This window comes from Diabrotica virgifera, chromosome 10 (assembly GCF_917563875.1).
Source record: "Diabrotica virgifera virgifera chromosome 10, PGI_DIABVI_V3a".
Taxonomy (NCBI): Eukaryota; Metazoa; Arthropoda; class Insecta; order Coleoptera; family Chrysomelidae; genus Diabrotica; species Diabrotica virgifera.
The window spans coordinates 65,180,645-65,203,379 of NC_065452.1; the positions used below are offsets into that span (position 1 = coordinate 65,180,645).

A 22,735-nucleotide genomic window follows, 5' to 3' on the forward strand; every position below is an offset into this window, starting at 1 on the left:
CAGGAACACAACGCTGAAGGTGCTATTTCTAAAAGGAAAATGACCAATAAACCGAGAATCACGGAATAGAATGTCAATGGGTTGCTATAACATCTACTAAATTTACAAGCAGTCATTGGCATTGAAAAAATTGATCTGTGTTGCATAATATCTGAGACATACTTCACAAACCAATTTTAAATCCGATTTATAAAGTATACCATACAATAACCCAGCCAAGGAGGTAGCGCAATCATTCTTCTCGTAGCGCTACAACCCGGGGTGACTCTTGGCTGACTACACAACTCGTTTGCATCTCGAAAGGTTGTTCATGATAGTTGGGTCAGTGGGTAGCTCCATTGTTCTTAAATCTGACCATATGTTATTTCTCCATCGCATTCGTGGATGTCCTCTAAGGGACCTTCTTCCTGTCGCGACTTCTCCCAGATTAACTTGGCAAGGCGGTTATTAGAGAGTTTATGAACATGGTCTGCCCATCTTAAGACGTTAGGATTTAATCTGTTGGACTACTTCGCTAGCCCTATACATAATATGCTTGATCTCGGCATTTGTTCTCATTTGGTATTGGTAAATATGAGGTTCGTGATAAGGTCCAAAGATTCTTCTGAGGAGTTTTCTAACAAAACATCTTAAATTTTCTTTATGTATGCGATTGTAGCTAGTAGTAATTTTGGTCTATTTATGGTCAGTAGTTCTGTTCTAATTTGTGCTGTCCCTAGTTTCTCTAGGATTATATTAAAAAAGGAGGTGACAGCGCGTCTCCTTGTTGCATGCCGATGCTTATTTCAAACGATTCTGAGAGTTTGTTATGTATCAATACTCTTAATATAAAGCCATTTACACATATCTTAACGAGCTGGAAAAGTTTTTTTTGGAACTGAAAGTTCTGCCATTGCATTCCACATCTGATCCCTTTTGAGATTATGAATAGTTCTATTGAATTCCCATCCGTTTTCAAGCAGCTATCTTACGAGTAAAAAATCTGATCTATGGTCGATCTATTTTTTCTGAATTGCTTGGTATTTTCTTATGGAATTTTTTACAAAAGGTGTTAGCCTACTTAATAGGATGTTCGATAGGATTTTGTACGCCGTATTATGTAGGCAGATGCCTCTATAATTAGAGCACTTGGTTTTGTCTCTCTTTTTATGGATGAGGATTATTACACTTTCGTGCCATTTTGTTGGAATTTTATCTTCTTCCATATAAGTGTGTGTAATTGTCTATGTAGTTTCTCTTCCGTAGGTACTTAAGGAATCCGGCCGGTATATTGTCGGAGCCTAGAGCTTTTGCTTTCTTCAATTTGGTAATTGTTTGCAAACATTGCAATGTTTCGTCTATGTTTGGGTCCTTTACCGGTAGGTCCATCCCAAGGTACATAATATCTTCTCCATGTTCTTCCTCTTGATGCATGTTAAGTAAATTTTTGAAATATTCTTGCCAATTTTGGAAAAGCTCTTTTTCGTTGATTATTAATTATTCATTATTTTTCCTGAAAACAGACACGCAGTTAGGTCTGAAGCCTCTCTTTTTGTTTGATACTGATTTTTGAAATGCTCGACTAATGACTGTCGTCTATTCATTCGTACTTCCTTTTTTTATCTCTAGTTTTCTTATTTCTCGGCATGATGTTTTATGGTTTTCTTTACTTCCGGTTGTTTCTTGTTAAAGCATAATGTTTCGCTTTTTCTGTCTGTCTTATAGTTTTTCTTGACATTCTCTATCAAACCATTTCCTTGTTCTCCTCCTGGTTTTTCCTATTCTTAGTTTTGCTACTAATTCTATATTTAGATCTAATTCTAATCTTAGTTCTATAATTGATTTTTCTATTTGTTACCACAGTCTTTCGATATCATTGCTCAGGTCTACTGTATTTAGATTTTGTTTTCCTACTTTTGCGTTTTCTCGATGTTCCACTGTCCCAATACTTCGTTCTTTTTAAGTTCATGTGATTATATTCTCAGCCTGATTTTTGCTCTCACGAGGCAATTGTCTGTGTCTCCATTTACTCCCCTGAGTCAAATGCCGTGTTCAATTTGGTTCCGTGTGGAGTTGTCATTAGAGACCCAAGTCTGTTTATGAAGTCTATGTTCATAGAAGTCATCTTTGATTATTTCGTCTTTATCTTCTTTCGGAACATGTGCTGATATAATTGCCATATTGTACCTTTCAGTCTAATATAACACGGTCTCTCACTGATGGGCGTTAAACTTATAACACCGTTTGGACCAAGAAACCTGTGCCGAATTCGTGTTTTCCTGTCTGGCTTGCTGGCTTCCACTGTAGAAAATAACCACCTTGTCTATTCTTATGCTTCCAGTGTTCAGCCACTTTAGTTCCTGTATTGCCGTAATGTCCATTCCTACTTTATCTAACTCTTTTATTGCCTGTGTGGATGCTCCTGCCCGGTGCCAACTGAGAACATTCCACGTTGCAACATTCAAAGTCCTTATCCATTGCGATTGTCGTTTTCCACGTGTACCTTTCGATTCCGAGGCACATTTGCAGTTTTTATAACAGGCTGTTTTTTTACAAGGACAGGTTGTTGGTCTTCCGCCTAATCATACTCCTTTGTTTGGGCTTGGGACCGGCAAGAATGACTGTTAAGCTACTCGATGTACCCAGCAGTAATTCCAGGCGGAATCATTATTAAAGTAAATATTTGTCATTATGAATATTAGGATTTAAAACTGCATATGTACAAGTTACTAAGGTATGTGTAAGAACCAATAATTATAAGATTCATATAAGTTTAATTTATTGTCTGGCGGGACATTATATTAAAAAAGAACGATATAAAGAGTTGTGGATAGTTTAGGCGTAAGATACCTACGTTATATGAAGATACTTTAATGCAAAAAACACTTATTGGAGTCAACTACCACAATAGGAAAGTTAAGACATTAAAGTTATAGGAAAGTTAGCCGTTTAAAAGCACGATGCGAACCATTTTCTATTGACAGACCTACATATTGGCCAACAGACAAAATTCCTGATTTAATAGATATTTTCATAGTTAAAAATATTTCAGCTAGTTATCTGGATATTGATGATGCTTCGGACATGAATTCTGATCATTCAGGTATCAATCCATAGTATTAACTTTGAGTGACACTATCATCAAACTCGAAAATAAACCTACTTATCATATAACCCATATTTTAAAATTACACTGAAAGACAGCTATTCAAATCTATAACAGAAATTAGAGCGGAGTTCCACAAGGTCTTGTGTTGTAAGTCCGGTGCTTTACTTTTTATACACAAAGTGATGATACCGCTATTTTTGCAGTAGTGAAGAAGCAACAAAATAAACTACAAATAGCAAGAAACAAAATAGAGTCTTGGACTAAAAAGTGGAGAATAAGACTGAGTAAAACAAAATCAGTGCATATTAATGTCACTAATAGACGGGAATCAAGCGGTAATGCAGTGACTAAACACAGAGAAGTACTGAATATAAAACGAAGAAAACTAGAGTATTTTGCCAACGTGATGAAAAATCCGAAATACTACATAAATTACACAGGCCTACAGTGTTTTTGGTGCCAAAGTGTTTAGAGCTGATTTTAGGTATATTTGGGGTGCTGATTCCGAATATGGCTTTAGTTTTGCCAAATCAGCTCTAGTTTTCAAGATAACGTAGGCCATGCCAGCTCTTATGCATTAAAATACGAATATGCTGATATGGATATACTAAATTGAGATAAAAATCACACAAAAATATCACGAAAATACGTATATTTTAAGCCATTTAACTAGATACAATAAAACTCTTTGTACAATGAAACATATATACAATTAGTTTTGAGAAAAAAACTAACAAAATAGAAAAAAAACTTGACGTAACGAAAGCTTCGCTTGCATGATTTCCTGGAATGAACTTTTAAACAGTCTCTCTTCAAAAATCTGCCATCAGATGGGTGTCACATCTTCCTTGGTAGCGGTCCTCCATGGTTTTTATGTCTTGGTGAAATCTCTCATCTTATTCCTCACTTGTGTCACTTAAGTTTTCAGAGAAACGGTCCAGGTGGCTGTGAAGATATTGGACTTTGATGCTCATATTACATCCAAGTGATTGGAAGTTATTCAGCAAACGGTTTACCAGCTTAGCATAGTTTTACTTTTGAGATTTCCCAGAAAATTTTTCATAATGCCCACAAATGAAAGCCAAGCTTTTTTCTCTACCGCATTAATTGACCCCACAAAAGCCAGATCCTTTGTAAGAAGTCAGATCTGTGGTATATCAAAGATTCCAGCTTTGAGTTTTTCCGTACTTATCTGGGGCAGTTTCCTTCCTATGTAGGCAAAGCATTAGAATCGAGTGCCTTACGAATTGCCAACAAATTGCTTCATTAGGCCTAGCTTAATACGGAGGAGTTTTAAAAGTTTAAAAATACTTTTCAAGTTGTTTTATTTCCTTATAAAATAGTAATGTAACGACATTAAAGTATCATTTCTTGCATAAATAAGGCAGAATACAGTGAGAACAACAAATATACCCAATGAGATCGCCAATGTTCTGGGAGGACAAGGCACTTAAGGAAGAAGAAGAATAGAAGGGTACAAAATATACCAGTCCTAATTAATGGCTTTACACAGAATATTACGTTTGCCGTTTACCACATTGCATTCCAATCACTATTTCTTCTTGTCGTATATCTTCTTCAGTGAAAAGACTATTTTTTTTCCATTGCTGTTTTTATTTATCCGTTCTACTGTAATCTTGGACGTTCTCTTTTCTTCCTTCGTAAACTTATCTTGTCCATCCTTCGCATATGTCCATACCAGAGTAATTTTTGTTTTTCTATTTAGTCATTTAGGGTCTCCTTCACAGTCATTAAGTTCTCTAATTCATCCATTTCACACTTTGTCCATGATTTCGGATGTTTTGATTCACTTTTAGCAAAACTTTGAGCCTCTAATGACAGATGGCGATGATAGTTAATTCAAAAATTAATTTAATATTTAAATAAAACATAAATAAACTGTTTTCTTCTTCTTCTTCTCGTTGTCCTTATGCCCTATAAGAGCGTCGGACTTTGGTATCACCTATCCATCTTTTACCCATTTCTTCCACGCCATCCGGTCTCCTGCGATTTCCTTCATCTGTTGCACTGTTTTCCCTCTATTTGTCCCGATTTCCTCGATTTGTTCCATCCACCCCTTTCTAGGTCTGTCCCTTCTTCTTTTCCCCTGTCTTTTGGCATTTGTCACCTTCTTTACTAGTCTGTTCTCGTTCATCCTAGTTATATGTCCAAACCAATTTAGTTTTTTTTTCAATTTTTTTCTCTATTGGTTCCTGACTTAGCACGTTTCTGATGTTTTCGTTCCTTTCTCTGTCCATCTTCGTCTTTCCAGCTATTTTTCTCAGCTGCTTCATTTCTGCTGCATTTATGGCACTTTCATGTCTTTTATTTGTGACCCATGTCTCGCTTGCATATAGAAGAGTTGGTACTGTGATTGTATTATATACATGCATCTTTGTTTCCTGGCTGATTTCCCTTTTTTCCAGTATCGTATTATTAATGGCATTAGTGTATTTTCGTAGCTTTCTTTGTCGTATTTGCAATTTCTAGGTCTAGCTTTCCGTCATTCGATATTATCGTGCCCAGGTACTCGTAGGCCGTCACCCTCTCCAATTCTTGTCCTTTACAGAGCACTCGTGTTTCGCCTTCAATTTCCTGCTCCTGCTGGCCTATTTTCATCGTCTTGCATTTGCTGATGTTTATTTCTAATTTCATTTTCTCTATTTCCTCAGTCCATATATCAATTAATCGCTGCATCTTTCTCGGGTTGTCTGCTAGGAGAACGACGTCGTCAGCATACAGTAATCCTTCTATCATAACTGGTGTTAGGTGCGTGTAGCCTATTATTGTTTTTAAGTGGTTTGTTCTTCTTTTTACATTTTTAAATAGTCCATAATTATGACGAATAGGAGTGGGCGTAGGCTATCTCCCTGTTTTATCCTCTTGTTCATCCTAAATTCTAGTGCTCTGCTACCTCCCATTTGCACTTTTCCCACCACTCTGCTGTACGTACTTTTAATTATCTCCTAATAGTTTCCTCGGTATTCCCAGCTCCTCTACAGTATTCCACAATACTTTCCGGTCTACTGAGTCGAACGCTGCTTTAAGGTCTATGAAGGTCATATATATGTTTGTTCCCCGATCATTATTTTTTTCTATTATATTTCGTAATATGCTTATGTTGTCAACTGTTTGCATTTTGGCTCTGAATGCTGTTTGTTCGTCTTCCAGTTTTTCTTCTACCTCTGTTCTTAATCTTCTTTCTATTATCCCGTATAGAGCTTGAACACTACTGATGAAAGGCATGGCATATATCTCTATAGTTTCCACAGGTGGATTCTTCTCCTTTCTTGTGAATTGGGATCAGTAAGTTTTCTTCCCACTCTCTCGGCATTTTGTTTGTTCTCCATGATTCTCTCATTATTTCCAGCAACCACTTCTTTCCTTCTTTCCCTATCCATTTTATCATTTCGGGATCAATTTTATCTGCTCCGCTCGCTTTTCCTATTTTTATTCTACTTATCGCTTCTTCCATTTCTTCTGTACTTATTTCTTCCATTTGGTTTTCGTCTGCTGCTGTCTGTTCTATGGTTCCCTCTGTCTCTATTTCTTCACTTTCCTCGCCCATATATTTCTCTTCATAATACTCTCTCTCCACACCTCTAGTATCTCTGTTGTATTTGTCTTTAGTTTGTTGTGTTTGTTTTTTACTCCTCTGAGTTCTTTTCTTTCCTCTTAGACTCCTTACTTTATTCCAGAAGCATCTGTTGTTATCTCTGTAATTTTGGTTTAGTGATCGAACTTCTTCCAACTCTCTTTTTTTTTTCTTTTCTTACTAGTTCTTTCACTATGTTTCTGTGTTTTTGGTATTCTTTTTTTATCTTGTTCCTCTCTTGTACTATTGTATTTTTTCCATGCCTTTTTCTTTTTCCTCACTTCTTCCTGTATATCTGCATTCCACCATTCCGTTTTTTTGTTTAATTTTCTGACTGTTAGATTTCCGCATGTCTCTTATTGTGCCTTCTTCATTATTACTTCTTTAAATTTTTTCCATTTTTCCTCCATATCCATTTCTATTTTCTTTCTCTCCTCCATTTTGAACTCCTTATCAGTTTCTTCTTGATATCTCCTTTTCTTTTGTTCATCTTTTAGCTTTTTTATTGCTATTCTGCTGTATTCTATCTGTTCTTGGTGTACCGGTTTTCGCCATGTCATCTCTGCCATTAACAGTATGTGATGAGTTCCGATCTCTGCTCTCTGTTCTGTCCAGACTTGTTTTATATTTTGTTTCATTTCTTGCGTGTAGACTACGTAATCTATTATATACTTTTTGCATCTCTGCCTTCTGCTACAAATGTATACTTATCTTGTAGTACTTGCTGTGTAAATGAGTTTCCTATTAATAGGTCGTTTGTCTGGCAGAATCTGATCATTTTAATTCCGTTTCTGTTTAGTATCTCTTCACCATGTCTTCCCATGCAACCAAGTTCTTTGTTTTCATCTTTCCCTATCCTTGCGTTCCAATCACCCATTATTACTATTCTTTCACATTTTTCTCTTATCTCATCTAGGGTATTCTGTAGTTCATTGTAGAAAGCTTCCATGTTTTCTTCTTCTGTTCCTTCTGTTGGTGCATATATTTGCACTATGTACCATTCCTCTTTTATTTATATTTTTATGTACATTATTCTCGACGATATCGGTTTGAAATCTGATATTCGGAGGAATTTTAAAAGTTTAAAAATACTTTTCAAGCTGTTTTATTTCCTTATAAAATAGTAATGTAACGACATTAAAGTATCATTTCTTGCATAAATAAGGCAGAATACAGTGAGAACAACAAATATACCGAGGAAGAAGTTTAATTAACAATGTATATTCCTTTGAATAGCATATTCTTCATTATCTCTAATATTAAAACTACTAATTTCGGAATGTGACATATCCATAAAACTAGAGCTGATACAAAAAAACGGAATCCATATTTCCATTTATCGCTACTAACATAGTAAAAATCAGCTTAAAGATTCACGGCACCAAAACAATTTTTTTTTCTGTAGGCCTGTGTTATCTAAGGAAAGATAGAGGGAAAGCGCGGTCCCGGACGCAGAAAAACATCCTGGCTTAGGAACCTCCGTCAGTGGTATGGAGTGAGCACCCACCACGACACTATTTATGTCATCTGTGGACAAAGTAAAGATCATGCGACTGATCGCCAATGTTCTGGGAGGACAAGGCACTTAAGGAAGAAGAAGAATAGAGGGTACAAAATATACCAGTCCTAATTAATGGCATTACACAGCATATTACGTTTGCCGTTTACCACATTCCAATCACTATTTCTTCTTGTCGTATATCTTCTTCAGTGAAAAGACTCTTTTTTCCATTGCTGTTTTTATTTATCCGTTCCACTGTAATCTTGGACGTTCTCTTTTCTTCCTTCGTAAACTTATCTTGTCCATCCTTCGCATATGTCCATATCAGAGTAATTTTTGTTTTTCTATTTAGTCATTTAGGGTCTCCTTCACAGTCATTAGTTCTCTAATTCATCCATTTCACACTTTTTCCATGATTTCGGATGTTTTGATTCACTTATTCTAGCAAAACTTTGAGCCTCTGATGACAGATGGCGATGATAGTTAATTCAAAAATTAATTTAATATTTAAATAAAACATAAATAAACTGTTTTAAATATCTTTATTTTAATAGTGGAAATAATAGTATAGTTATAGTTGTGCAAACTAAGAGAGTCATTAATATTCAGCTGAGCGGGGTCCCAAGTAGCAATTTGTCGACGCGACAACGTTGTCTACCGCGTGGCAACGTTTTGTTACAACGTTGTTATTGCCTAGAAGACGACCCTATTCTGCACTAATTTGGTGGACGATTTTTGAGTTGTCTTGACCACAGATCACCTACCTCCTCTAGATGTTTCACGATAACGCTTTGGTTAAATATGAAAAACAGCGCTCCATGCCGCTTGTATCGGAATTAATTTCAAGCGGGAATTTCAAAATGTAATTTTGGTGGGAAGAAAATGTTAGGTTAAAATATTTGTATAGTTGAAAAAAAAAATAATTTGGTTTTAAAATATGCAAATTATTTTTAATTTCAAATATACAAAATACCATTTGGGAAAAAATAAGACATGACAACGTATTTTTATTTATTTATTTAATACCAGCAAAACCACTTTGTATATACTTTTTTACAAATCGTATCTTTACAAATGAAATTATTAATAGTTATCTTCCAAATACTTCTACAAAAGGGTATCTCAAATGATTGAAACATGTGTGCATCTCTACTTGTTGAGGACTTTCAACTAAAACAAAAAATTAATATAATTGATTTGATAATAACCATATTCATTTCACGTAAAATAATTTGTATTAATTATATATTTTCTGTAGGGGTTACTTACTTGGTCTTGGTGTTACATTCGTTTGCTTCCCTACACCACTAACTGTGTTACTTGTTCTCTAATAACAAATACTTGTTGAACTCACCATGCAAATGTAAGCTAGGAATTTGATCTTCCTAGGGATCTTCAAATCACATTCGTTTTGTTTCAAAAACTGTATTTGAATCCATTTTATCTAAATCAGGATTTTTTATTATTGCTAACAATCAGATAAACATTTTTACTGACATAAAGATAAAAGATAAAGGCATACTGACACTGACAATTGACAAATTATAATGACACTCAGACTCAGTGATATAGAAGAAATCTTCACTCCAGGTGCATGGCGACATCTCAAAAAACGTATCATTACTAAAAATGACATTTAGTTTAGTATGACCTTGAGATACCTGCGTGAAACATCTAAAGAGAGTTAAGTGATCTGTGGTCTTGACGTTGCCTAGGCAACCTCCTATGAAGCAACATCGTTTCGTAAGCGTTGCATAAGACAACTGAAGCGACTATAAAAAGAACCTGCGCGTGCAATGGTTGCTCAAGGAGTCAGACTAGTTATGTTTTTTACCTATATTTTTAACACCTGTATGGTGAATGCGAAAACCAAAAAGGTAACTATTTTGACATCGTATTAGGTATTTAAATTTATATAAATACATAAAGGACATAACAAAATTACCTGATCTGAAATTTATAAACGCATCTCAGATTACCGTCAAATATGGATATTTCACCTTTAAAATACACACGCGCTACTTTTTTACGACATTTTTGACAAAAAATATGCAAATTTAAAAAAATCAAATTTTAATATAAAAGTCAAAATTTATGTTAAAGATGTTCTGTATAAATTTAATGTATTGATGGTGCTTTTAAAGGTATCAGAAAATGCCTGCATTTTTTATATTCTGTGTTTTCATTTTCTTTACATCCCAAAAATCTCAAGTAAAACCAAAATGGTGCATTAAACAATATTACCAATATTACTAAAAAAATACCTTATTACCAACCCTAGACCGATAAGACAACTTAGAAGTCCAATCGCCAACCAAACCTGGCCGCGCTGACTATCCCAACCATTTTAGAACGCACCCTCTTATTGGGTGACAGAGAGGTCATGTGGCCAGTGTCAAAAGTGTAGCATTCTCCTTAACAGCGTTGCCACATTTAGGAGATTTCTACTTTTTTGGTAGATTTTTGATATTTTTTAAAATATTCTAGTAGGTAATATTTTTTAGTAGATTTTTGATATATTTCCACATTTTGTTATGACTAAAATAAAATTTGCTTTTTAATAGTATTTACCCCATTTCTAAATTAATTTTCACACATTTGGTTACAATTTCCCAATCCGAAAATAAGACCGAAAATAAGATTCAGGACGTAGATGATGAATATTACAGAGAAATGAAACTGGATTCTTGTGTAACAAACTTGCAGATTTCAAGTAACACTGCAAGCAGTATTTCAGGTGTTATTGAAGAGTTCTGGCATTCGGTGAGCCTATTAGCTAACGATGGAAAACTAAAATATCTAAACATATGTAACTTTGCAAAACACAGAATATTCAGAATATTGTGTTCACGTGTTTCTAATGTTAAATGTGAAACAATTGTTTGAAGAATTTGATCCAGACATGCAGCTGTTAAAATTAGTGGATGAGAAAATATTCTAGTTGTTAAATGTACCTATTCATTTTTTTCGAATCATGAGGAAACTATAATAAGTATTTTTGAAAAATTTAAACGCAGAATGAAAGACTGCATTATTTAGAAAAACCAAAACGTTTCTTTTGAATGAGATATTTGGAATTAAAATGACACTACATTTTGCCTTTTTTTACATTTTGTCTTTTTTTCACCCCTGTAACGTATTAAAATAAACATTATAGAAGTTTTCAGGGACTTTCGGTCCTCGGAATAACTTAATCTTTCTTTCTGCGTTTAAATTTTTCAAAATACTTATTAGTTTTCTCAGGATTCGCAAAAAATGAAAACATTTAAAATACATTGAACATTTTAACGGGCGACATTTTGCGCCTATCCCCTTAAGTTAGCTGTTGTTTTTATTATCAAAAATCCCAAATATATCCCAAAAATCCTTAAGTATATTTTAGTTTTTGATTTAGTAGATTTTAGCTAAAAAATGGTAATTACGAGTTGTTGTTTTGGAAAAATTAGGTTTCCAATTTTTTGGAATTCCTCTTGGGACAGTTAAGACGGATATGCAGATTACTGTATAAGTATACTGTATTTACATGGCCTAAAAAGAATCTACTGATTTTGTGAAAGCAAAACTACTGAAAGAGTAAAAACTGACCTGGCAACCCCGTCTAGCAAAGCTGATACAAAGATTGAAAGATTAAGGTTATCAAATCTACTGATAACACAGTGGACAATGGAATGGAAACCAGCTATTAAAAAACAAACAAACAGGTTGTTAAATAAATCGAAAATTTCCAGCAAAATAAAACATATAATAATAAGAAAAAAATAAGGTTATAAAGTAAATTCTTTTTCTCCTTCTGAAGTTGCCGCAAGGGTGTCACACACCTAGAACAACACCTAGGGTCGTGACAGACAACTTCAGAGTCGGCCAGAAATCCCAAATCGGCCAGGGCGTAAATTAGTTTAGCATTATAACGTTTTTAAGTCGTTGCGATTGTTGAAAAAACTCAACTGTGATATGTAGTTGTCACAATGGTAATAAATTAGTTGCCCGTATAACTAAAGGTATTACTTAAAGTTGTAACATCGTAATGTCAGTCGGGATAGGGGACGTTGGCCGAAACAACTGAAAATGCTCTCGGGCAACGTTATATACAGTGCATTTGTTTGTACTGACAACCAATGTGTCGAAAAATTGCTACTTGGGGTACTATTGATGGAAACGCGTATTTAAATAAACCAGGGATTATTCCATAAAACAGGTAGATCCCTTGTTGATAGAATTTCACATCTTCTTGAATAATAAACCCCGCTGAGCTGAATATTAATGACTCTCTTTGACAGTGTGGAAGGCACAAAATTATTTCTGTCCTTGTTTCAAAAAATTATAAAAAAACGCCGAGACCTGTCGATTTTTAAATAAAAATGTGCACTTTTTAAAACATAAATTTAAATCTACAGGGTGATTCATGCAAGTCTAGCAGAGTAAATAAGCTTTATTTTTAGTGGAGCACCTTGTATATTGTTATATTTTTAAAAGCTGATTAACAAACTGATTTTAACGAACTATATCATGTAGGGTGTATTATGACTAATACAGGGTGAAATTTTGAAATTATGAAGTGTGGAAACCACTTATGGAATTAAATTGTTTGTATCCTTATTTTAGCAAATTATAAAAAATACTGGGACACATCAACTTTTAAATTCAAATGGGCGCTTTACAAACGTAAATTTAAATATACAGGGTGATTCACGCAAGTACATCATAGTCCATATTTCGTTTTTATGGATCACCCTGTATATTTTTATGTCCTTAGAAGCTACTTCACAACTTCATCTCAAAAAGTGTATTATGTAGGGTCCATTATGAATAATACAAGGTGAAATTTCTAAATTATTTATAAATTCCGTCAAGACATTAAGTACAAAACCCAATATGTATATTTATACTTAGTTTAGAAAATATATGTCTTTATTTAGCTAATTTAAAAAATAATACCATTATTAAATATAATATACTTCCCATACTTTTCTTACTGGTATGTTTCTTCTCATTCTTTTCATGTGGCCCCACCAACTCAGTTGTTTTTCTTCGATGTATTCTAAGAGTGGTTTAGTTTTGGGCTCATCTCATATATCGATATTTCTTATTCTGTCTCTTTTTGTTACTCTTTTTCCTCTTTTAAGTATTTCATTTCTAGTACCTGAATCTTACTCTTCATTCTTTTTGTTAATACCCAAGACTCGCACCCGTATGTAAGTACTGGTATTATTAAATATAAAGTATGATAAATTATTAATTTCAAAATCGTATGTAGGTAATTATACTTGACAACAATTATACATAATTTTAAAATTTCATCTTGTATTATTCATAATAGGCCCTACATGATACACTTTTTTGATATGAGGTAGGTTAGCAGATAGGACACTAACAATTTTATTCCATAAGTGGTTTCCATACACTATAATTTAAAATTTTCACCCTGTATTATTCATAATACACCATACATGATATGGTTCGTTGAAATCAGGTTGTTAAGAAGCTTTTATATAGGGTCGATCCGGTCTGTATTAATAATTACCGGTAAATATTAATAGTAACCGTAGCAATTGGTCAATGTGATTAAATGCCTTTATAATTAGATCTACCGGCTATTAAATATTAATACTTTCCTAACAATTCTGGTTAACGTAATAAAAACGCATTTTTTGACTTCACGATTGTTTATTTATAAAATTTGATAATAAAGTTAAACACTTAACGACTTAACCCATTAACGCCCAAGTTATTTATTTTTCATATCTCAAAATTTTGGTTATACATAATCATCAGTAATCTTTTTCTTAATTAGGAAATATTCATGAAACTAATTTACACCTCTGCATTTTTGAATTATGACCCGTCCTATAAGAAGGACGCTGGGCGTTAGGGTTATCAGAATGGAATGTTTGTATGAATGAGTTTAAAACAAAATATTTTTAAATCTAATAAAACCACGTTTATTTTTTATGATACTGTATAAAACAATTTTTACATAATGTTACAGTAAATGTTCCACAGTATGTTAGTGGTTTGGCTTTACAATTTTCTCCTTGGCATCGTCTCTGCATTTTATGTTTTTCCATGAAGTGTCCTTTCCCATACCTTACACCCATAAAAACTTTTGCTGATGATGTACTCGGTCTTACTATAATATTCCTTGATCTATGAGCCAATTTTAGGTAGGAAACTGCTACAGATCGACGAAAATCTAATAAAGTAATATTTGACTTATTGACTCGTTTGTAGAGAATACCAATTCTTGGCTCCGATTTTAGTTGCATACTTTCCAACAAACCGGTCGTGTTGATCCAGGTTTTCCATGTAGTTATGATAATTTTTAACACGTGTGGTTGAGAAATCAAACGTGTTCTTTTGAACTTGTGATCCCATCTACTAGCTTGTGCGAGAGGTTCTATATTGTCAAAATTAGATGCTATAGTAACACACTCATTATCGTTCTATTTTACAAAAAGTATATTTCCATTTACATCACACTGAAAATCATAATATGATAATATGAACCTCTCGCACAAGCTAGTAGATGGGATCACAAGTTCAAAAGAACACGTTTGATTTCTCAACCACACGTGTTAAAAATTATCATAACTACATGGAAAACCTGGATCAACACGACCGGTTTGTTGGAAAGTACGCAACTAAAATCATATTATGAACCACGAGCTTCTTTACTAAGGGTTTTCGTATATTGTGTAGGAAACTTCGATAATTTATTTTCCCGCAAGGTTCCTGTTGGTCGGTATCAACATTTTTGTAAATGAATTAACAAATCTCTGCTGGTAACTAAATTATCAAAAAACACCCAGTGACTTGCCAGTGCATTGCAATCTAACATATTAAGTACCTACTACTCTTGATCCTAAGGTTAAATCTTCAAGATCATTTTTAGCGATTGTTTTGCCAGTATAAAAGTCAGAATTTATAACAATATATCCTACTTAGACAGAGTTCAAAATTTATATTTCCCCCTTCTTCTTCTTCAGGTGCCGTCCTCGTTCCGAAGTTTGGCTATCATCAAGGCTATGCGTATTTTTGATACCGTAGATCTAAATAATTGGCAGCTGCTGCACTTGTACCAATCTCTTAAATTCTTTAACCATGAATGTTTTCTTCTGCCAATGGATCTTTTACCTATTATTTTTCCCTGAATAATTAATTGTAGTAGCTGGTACTTTTGTCCCCTCATTATATGTCCCAAGTATTGCAGTTTGCGCTTTTTAATAGTAAGCGCAAGTTCTTTTTCTTTCTGCATCCTTCGCAACACTTCCATGTTTGTCACTCTCTCTGTCCACGATATTCTCAGTATCCTGCGGTACATCCACATCTCGAATGCTTCTATTTTCCTTGTATCGATCTTTTTCAGTGTCCAAGCTTCCATTCCATAGAAAAGAACTGACAGCACGTAACATCTCATGAGGCGAATTTTAAGATTTAAACTTAGCTCTCTTCCGCATAAAACTGTTTTCATTTTGGTAAAAGTAGCTCTAGCTTTTATATATTTCCCCCAAATATGATTAAATACAAAACTTTTTATGCAAATCGCAATAAACAAATGTGAAATTTAAAAAACCCCAACGATTTCAGCGCAGATTCAGATAAATTCAATACTAAAATTGTTACATATTTTGATATCGCTAAGTACCGGCGTCCTACTTCTAGGACGGTAAAACAAACTTTATAGTTAATGTTCAGCAATGTATTTTTACGAGATTTATTAAATAAATCTATTGGATGTAATAAACCTTACTCAACAATAATAACCCATTGAGAGACAAAAAAAGTACCGACATGAAATTTTATTATTAAATGTGTAAATCTAGACGAGGTCAAGAAATTTGTCCAACGTTTATAATTTTTTTACTGAATGGGTGTTTCTAATATAATCAAACAAAATGTATCAATCGGTTTACTACATCATAAAATATACTGGGTAAATTTTTTCTTACATTAAACAAATTTTAATGGTTGAAAAAAAATTAAATTTTTAGTATTCTATAAATAGGACGCTGGCCTATAATGGGTTAAACAGAATTTATCAATAAAAAAACTCAACTAGACACCTTAAGTAAAAACACGCAATAGGATTTGTTACCAAACTATAATTACTTCTTTTTGTATTAAAGGCTCTTGTGGCACTTAGAATTACAAAGAACGCTTAATTTTTTGCATTTGCTGCGTTTTGCAGCGTTTTTAATTGCATTGGTCACTACAATAATTGCAGTGGGGGAATCCTTGACCGCCTAAATTCGAATCTTTACGAGCGCATTCACTGAGACTTATCTCAGTATCAGGCGCTTCATTAACTGAAATAAGTGTTTCCTTGCAGGTGGTAAATTCGTTTCTTGCATAAAGTTGGTTTAAATAAATGCCATGCTTATTGCCTAGTTTGTATAGCTTTTCATCTATAACAGAAATAATAATGGCAATAATGTTTCGGCTATCGGCCTTAGCTCTATCAACTTCTGGAATTCGCAGTCTAACACTTTTTCAGCAGGGAATCTATCATTAGAATGCTTTAACAGGTTGTTTTACAAGTGAGTGTTTAGCAAGATCCCGAGTCTCCTGAATTTTCTTTTGAAGTATTGTCAATTACAGTGCCATCTTCTTCGTCTCCCTCATTTTCTTTAATGCCAATATTGGCATTGTCTTCCTCATTGGCAGCAATTATTGCACACGCAAAATGTTCGATTGGGCCGTTAGTGTTACCTGTATCTTCAATATTCGCTAACTGTGAATCATCGGTTGTACTGTTGAGTTCCATATCACCACGGTGCTTTGCTCCATCATCAAAATGATTTGCTATTATCGCTTCTAAATCTTCTTCTTTTCTGATTTCGGATGAAGTACCAGCTGGTAAGGATGTTTTTAATTCTACTTTAACCTTATGTATTTAATACACTAAGGGCCGGTACTTTATGTCCCGGTTAAACCTCGGTTAGCTAACCGGGGTTTAATCGGGACAGAAAAGTACCTCATAGGGCCTCTTGCGTTGTAATAAAAGCAATTATAATTATTATTATAATTATTTATGAATATAATAATAAGTATAATTGCGTTTATGTCTATGTTATGCATATATATCTGTCCCGATTAAACCCCGGTTAACTAACCGGCTGTTAACGGAGACATAAAGTACCGGGCCTAAATAGTGTATTACACAGTGGCCGCTTCCGACTACAGATTGACTAACACTGTGGTATGCGCTAAGCGCTATATTTAGCTCTGGTATGTCGCAGTGACTAATAAACCTCCCTCCACTCCGCAAGCTTCTACGCACTTAACGGTATTGAAATTTATCATAATTAGCGTTCTAATCCGGGATTTATTAATAATTACCGGTCGATGTGATTAATTCTGGCATATTTATTACTTTTACCATTCGGTTTGTATTAATAGTAGCCGGTAATTATTATAATTATTCCCAATTAATCATACTTACCGTATCACCGAGCCGCAAGCCCTTATCCCTTGCCGTACTGCTCCCTCATAGGCCGATCAGACGCCCGCATATTCCAGCCTAAGCGTCAGATTAATATTAGAATTTTATACTGACGCGTTAGCCTTTTTTGTTTTCCGTTGATCTGGCTGGGGCTTGAACTCGCACTCATCACGGGGAAGTGAAGTGCGGTCAGCCGCTAGTTCCACTGAGCTGTCCGATCGACGAGGCTTTTATAAATATAAAAATATATAGGGCGTTCCATTAAAAATAAATCTTATGGACTATGCTAGGCTTGCGTGAATCACCCTGTACATTTAAACTTGTTTAAAACAAGGGCAGAAAGAATTTTTGAAGTGCAAACTTCTTTAGGGACGTTGTGCGATTTTTGGATAGGGAAAAGCATTGAATTCGCGACCGTCATCGCTTATGCTTATGCTATATATTATGTGTATTTATATATGTATAAATTGTGTAGAGGTATTTAAATTTAAAATAAATGTAAAACCTATTTTAGGACGGGGAAAAGGATTTATTTCGCGACCGTCATCTCTGCGGCGAAATAAATTTTGTACGTATCTATATTATGTGTATGTATACATAAATTGTATAGACGTGTTTAAATTTAAAATAAATGTAAAACCTATTTTTGGATGGGGAAAAAGGATCTATTTCGCGACCGTCATCTCTTCGGCGAAATAAATTTTGTACGTATATTTATTATGTGTATGTATATTTAAATTGTGTAGGAGTATTTAAATTTAAAATAAATGTAAAATCTATTTTGGGGAATGGGGAAAAAGGATTGATTTCGCGACCGTCATCGCTTCGACGAAATGAATTTTGTACGTATATTATTATAATGTACGTATAATAATAGTAATATTATTGAAATGAAAACTTCATTAGGGACGTTGTGCACTTTTTAGATGGGGAAAGAGTATTGAATTAGCGACCGTCATCGCGACCGTCATTGCTTCGACCAAATAAATTTTTGAAGTGAACACTTCTTTAAGGACATTGTGCACTTTTTAGATGGGGAAAAGTATTGAATTAACGACCGTCATCGCTTCGGTGAAATAAATTTTTGAAGTGAAAAAGTTCTTTAGGGACGTTGTGCACTTTTTAGATGGGGATAAAGTATTGAATTAGCGACCGTCATTGCTTCGACGAAATAAATTTTTTAAGTGAAAACTTCTTTAGGGACGTTATGCACTTTTTAGATGGGGAAAAAGTATAGAATTAGCGACCGTGATCGCGACCGTCATTGCTTCGACGAAATAACGTTTTGAAGTGAAGCTTCTTTAGGGGCGTTTTGCCCTTTTTAGATGGCGAAAAAGTATTGAATTAGCAACCGTCATTGCTTCGACAAAAATAAATTTTTGAAGTGAAAACTTCTTTAGGTAGGTACGTTGTGCCCTTTTTAGATGGAGAAAAAGTATTGAATTAGCGACCGTCATTGCTTCGACGAAAAAAACTTTTGAAGTGAAAACTTCTTTAGGGACGTTGTGCACTTTTTAGATGGGGAAAAGTATTGAGTTTGCGACCGTCATCACTTTGCCGAACTAAATTTTGTACGTATATATATTATGTGTTTGTACATGATACTAAAAATAACCAGATAGTATCTTCCCGTAGCCCAAATACGTCCGAGTTCGCGCATGATGACGTAACTGGAGACTAATTTGAATTTGAATTCTTGCGTCACGACTCCCCCTCCCTTCAGGATGAGAAATATATTATCTTCTTATTTATAGTATCATGTGTATGTATACATAAGTAGCATAGAACGTACGAAACGCGTATATAATATAGGTATAGCACTTCTCTTTGGATGGGCAAAAAGCATTGAGCTCGTAATTTATATACTACAAGAAGTTTTCACTTCTGTCGGCACTCCCATGAGTGCTTTAATTTTTTTTTTTTTCATAAGTGCCTTCCACCCTATATATAGTTCTGCTGAGCGGGGTGCCATTGTCCGAGTTGTGAAATTATATAAACAAAGGTTTAATTTTATAAAACAGGTAGATCCATTGTTTATGGAATTTCTTAACTCTGACAATAGCACCGCTCAGCTGAATATTAATGACATAGTTTGCCAGACTTTACCTACTATAAAATACTAATATTTTATAAAGAACTAAAAGACTGCTATACTACGCTAAGGTTGGACTCAAGATTGTAATTAGTCAGAAATTTAAGTTAATTTCTAACCAATGACAAGCTGCGACGACACGACATACCCACCGATCAGGCGTCGGAGCTTAGCTTGGGAATGAACGTAGTAGTTTTAAATATTCTTGAAAATATTAATATTTACAATTATAGGGAGGAGAGACCGACGTAGTCGACGAATCAAGAATTGAACGATCTTCACGCGTTTCTATTATTCTGTCTGAAATCATTTAGTGTATATCAGTTTTAGGTTTCTTTCTTATTCTTGCAATTCTTTTATGATTTGTTTACAAGAAAATATGTAATTCTATTTAGGTCTCTATTGATACTTATTAACTTATATGAAGGCTGTCTTTTTCAACCAAATTTCTCTTTTATTTTTAACCTGGATACAATAATTTAATTCTTATTTTTTTTTTAAATACTTACCATTTAATCTTTTTTTTCTTCAATATTTCAATACTGATGCATTTTCAATGTCGAGCACCACTGTTATTGTTCACTAAATGTCACTATTATATTTTTCTATCCTTACATTCACGTATTACCTATCTTCTTTTCTTATCATTAAGTAATGTTACGTCGGTCCTGCCTATCGAATAATCTAGATGGCGTCGCCGAGTGTCGACTCGATTACCGATCATTCTATAGGTACCATTATACGCCCGACTATTATTGGCGAGGAACCGCAAAGTGGGCGACGCCTGGTGGCAAATTTGAAAAGCATCAACCCGAGGAAAACATTGACTTTGTCATTAATTTGTGTACATATTTGCGGTCAGTTTATGTTGTAATTAACAATGAATTTGACTTAAAAAATCTATTGCAGTGTTCATTCCTATTATACTCTACGTAATGACGTAAACTAACTAATGCCAAATCGCACATTTTGTTAATTTAACGTAGTATTAAACGTAGTATTTTCTAATGTTTAAACGACTGCAAAATTAAATAAATAAATAAAATGCAGCATATATTCTGTACATGGAATGAACATTGTTATACAAAATATTCCGACCACCTCATAATTTCCAAAACACAATTTTTATAAAATAAATTCACCTACTTAGTTTGCAGTTTTTATTTAATTAAAAATTGTTATCTGTTAGTGTAAAATAAATTGTAGTGTACCTATTAACTAAATTAAAGACAAAATTAGAAATTTTAAGATACACTAAATTTACAATCAAGATGCAGTAGAAATAAACAAACCAAGAAAAGTTAAATGCTATACTAGGAGCACTCCCGAATCATAATTCACAATGTATAAACTTTGGAAATCGGGGTTCAAATGGGATAGTGAAGCGCAATACATAATGCTGTTTCCAGTTAGCATCACTAGCCTCTCCTACTCAATTCCTATCCTCACCTCCACGAAGTGCGGCTTGGGCTGCACGGGTGAACCCCGGAGAACCTGAGCAACCTTACCGGAGATTGGGTAACCAACCCCAGTGGAAAGTAGGGTCAGGGCTGACGAGGAAGGGAGAAATGGTCCTCCGAAAAGGGGGTTGGGCGATAGGCCAGTAACCCACTCTTGTAAAAAAGTACTACTACGAAACTTTCAGATAGGCCTCGGAATGGACGGATATCAAGACGACGACTTTGGCAACGGAATATGGAATTTATGCTGGGAACATGGAATGTCAGAACGCTAAATAGACCAGGAGCACAGAGGATCCTTCTACACGAACTGAAAAGATATAAAATAGGAATCACTGCAGTACAAGAAACTAAATGGTTGGGAAAAGGTATCCGGGACACTAAAACACACACTATACTGTATAGCGGTAAAGATGAAGGAAATAAAGAATTTGGAGCAGCCTTTATCGTAGATAATAAAATGAAGCACCTGATAACAGATTTTCAAGCCATCAATGAAAGAATCTGCAAGCTTAGGATAAAAACGCATTTCTTTAACATAACCCTTATAAATGTACACTGTCCCACAAATGGACAGGAAGAAGATACTAAGGTAGCCTTTTATCAAGATCTAGAACGAATCTATGACTCAATACCAAGAAACGACATTAAACTGGTGATAGGCGACACAAACGCCAAGATCGGAAAAGAAGAAGAGTACATAGGGGTAATAGGGAAACATAGTTTGCATAGAGACACAAATGAGAATGGTCAGTTTCTAATAGATTTCGCAGCTGGAAAGAATATGATTATCAGTTCGACATGCTTCCCACATCGGGACATACATAAGGGCACTTGGAGATCACCTGACGGAAACACAATAAATCAAATAGACCATATACTGACTGAAAAAAGAATGGCGACGAGTATATTAGATGTAAAAAGCAGACGTGGCGCAAGCTGTGACTCAGAGTATCTACTAGTACAGACACGGTTTAGATGCAAAATCAGTCGACAGGTAAAGGAAAAATATCCAACACAAGAAAAACTAAACTTAGATAACCTAAAAGACTCTGAGATACAAGAAAGATTTGAGATAACAGTGGATGAAAAATTACTAGAAGAAAACAGAGCAGACTCCACAATAGAAAATCAATGGAACACCATAAGCAGTATCATACTAAACACAGCGAAAGAAGTCCTAGGAACAAAGACACAACGGAGAGAAGAAACATGGTTCGATGAAGAATGCAAACAAGCTATACAGGAAAGAAATGAAGCACATAAGAATTACATACTCAGACGTACTAGAGAGAGAGAGAGAAAAACAGAATTTGAGAACAAAAGACGAAGAGCAGATAAACTGTGCAGGCAGAAAAAGAGAAAGTACGAAAACCAACGAATACTAAACATAGAGAGGGAGTTTAAGGAAAACAAAACACGTAGTGCATACCAATTTATCAAACATTTAAGACAGGGATACAAACCGAAGACTAGCCTCTGCAAAAATAAGGGTGAAATCATTAGCGATATGGACGAAATTAAGACAGCCTGGACGACACATTTTAAGGAAGTATTAAA

General features: G+C 34.5%; 1 long non-coding RNA gene across 1 annotated transcript; it reads right to left on the minus strand.

The window, feature by feature from the left end:
• Positions 1 to 8,711: 8,711 nt before the first annotated feature.
• On the minus strand, positions 8,712 to 9,877 carry LOC126878677 (uncharacterized). Its single transcript, XR_007695732.1, has 2 exons — positions 9,454 to 9,877; positions 8,712 to 9,354 (listed from the first exon to the last, which is right to left on the minus strand). It is a non-coding gene; the product is annotated as an uncharacterized LOC126878677 (long non-coding RNA).
• Between the last annotated feature and the right edge of the window lie 12,858 nt (positions 9,878 to 22,735).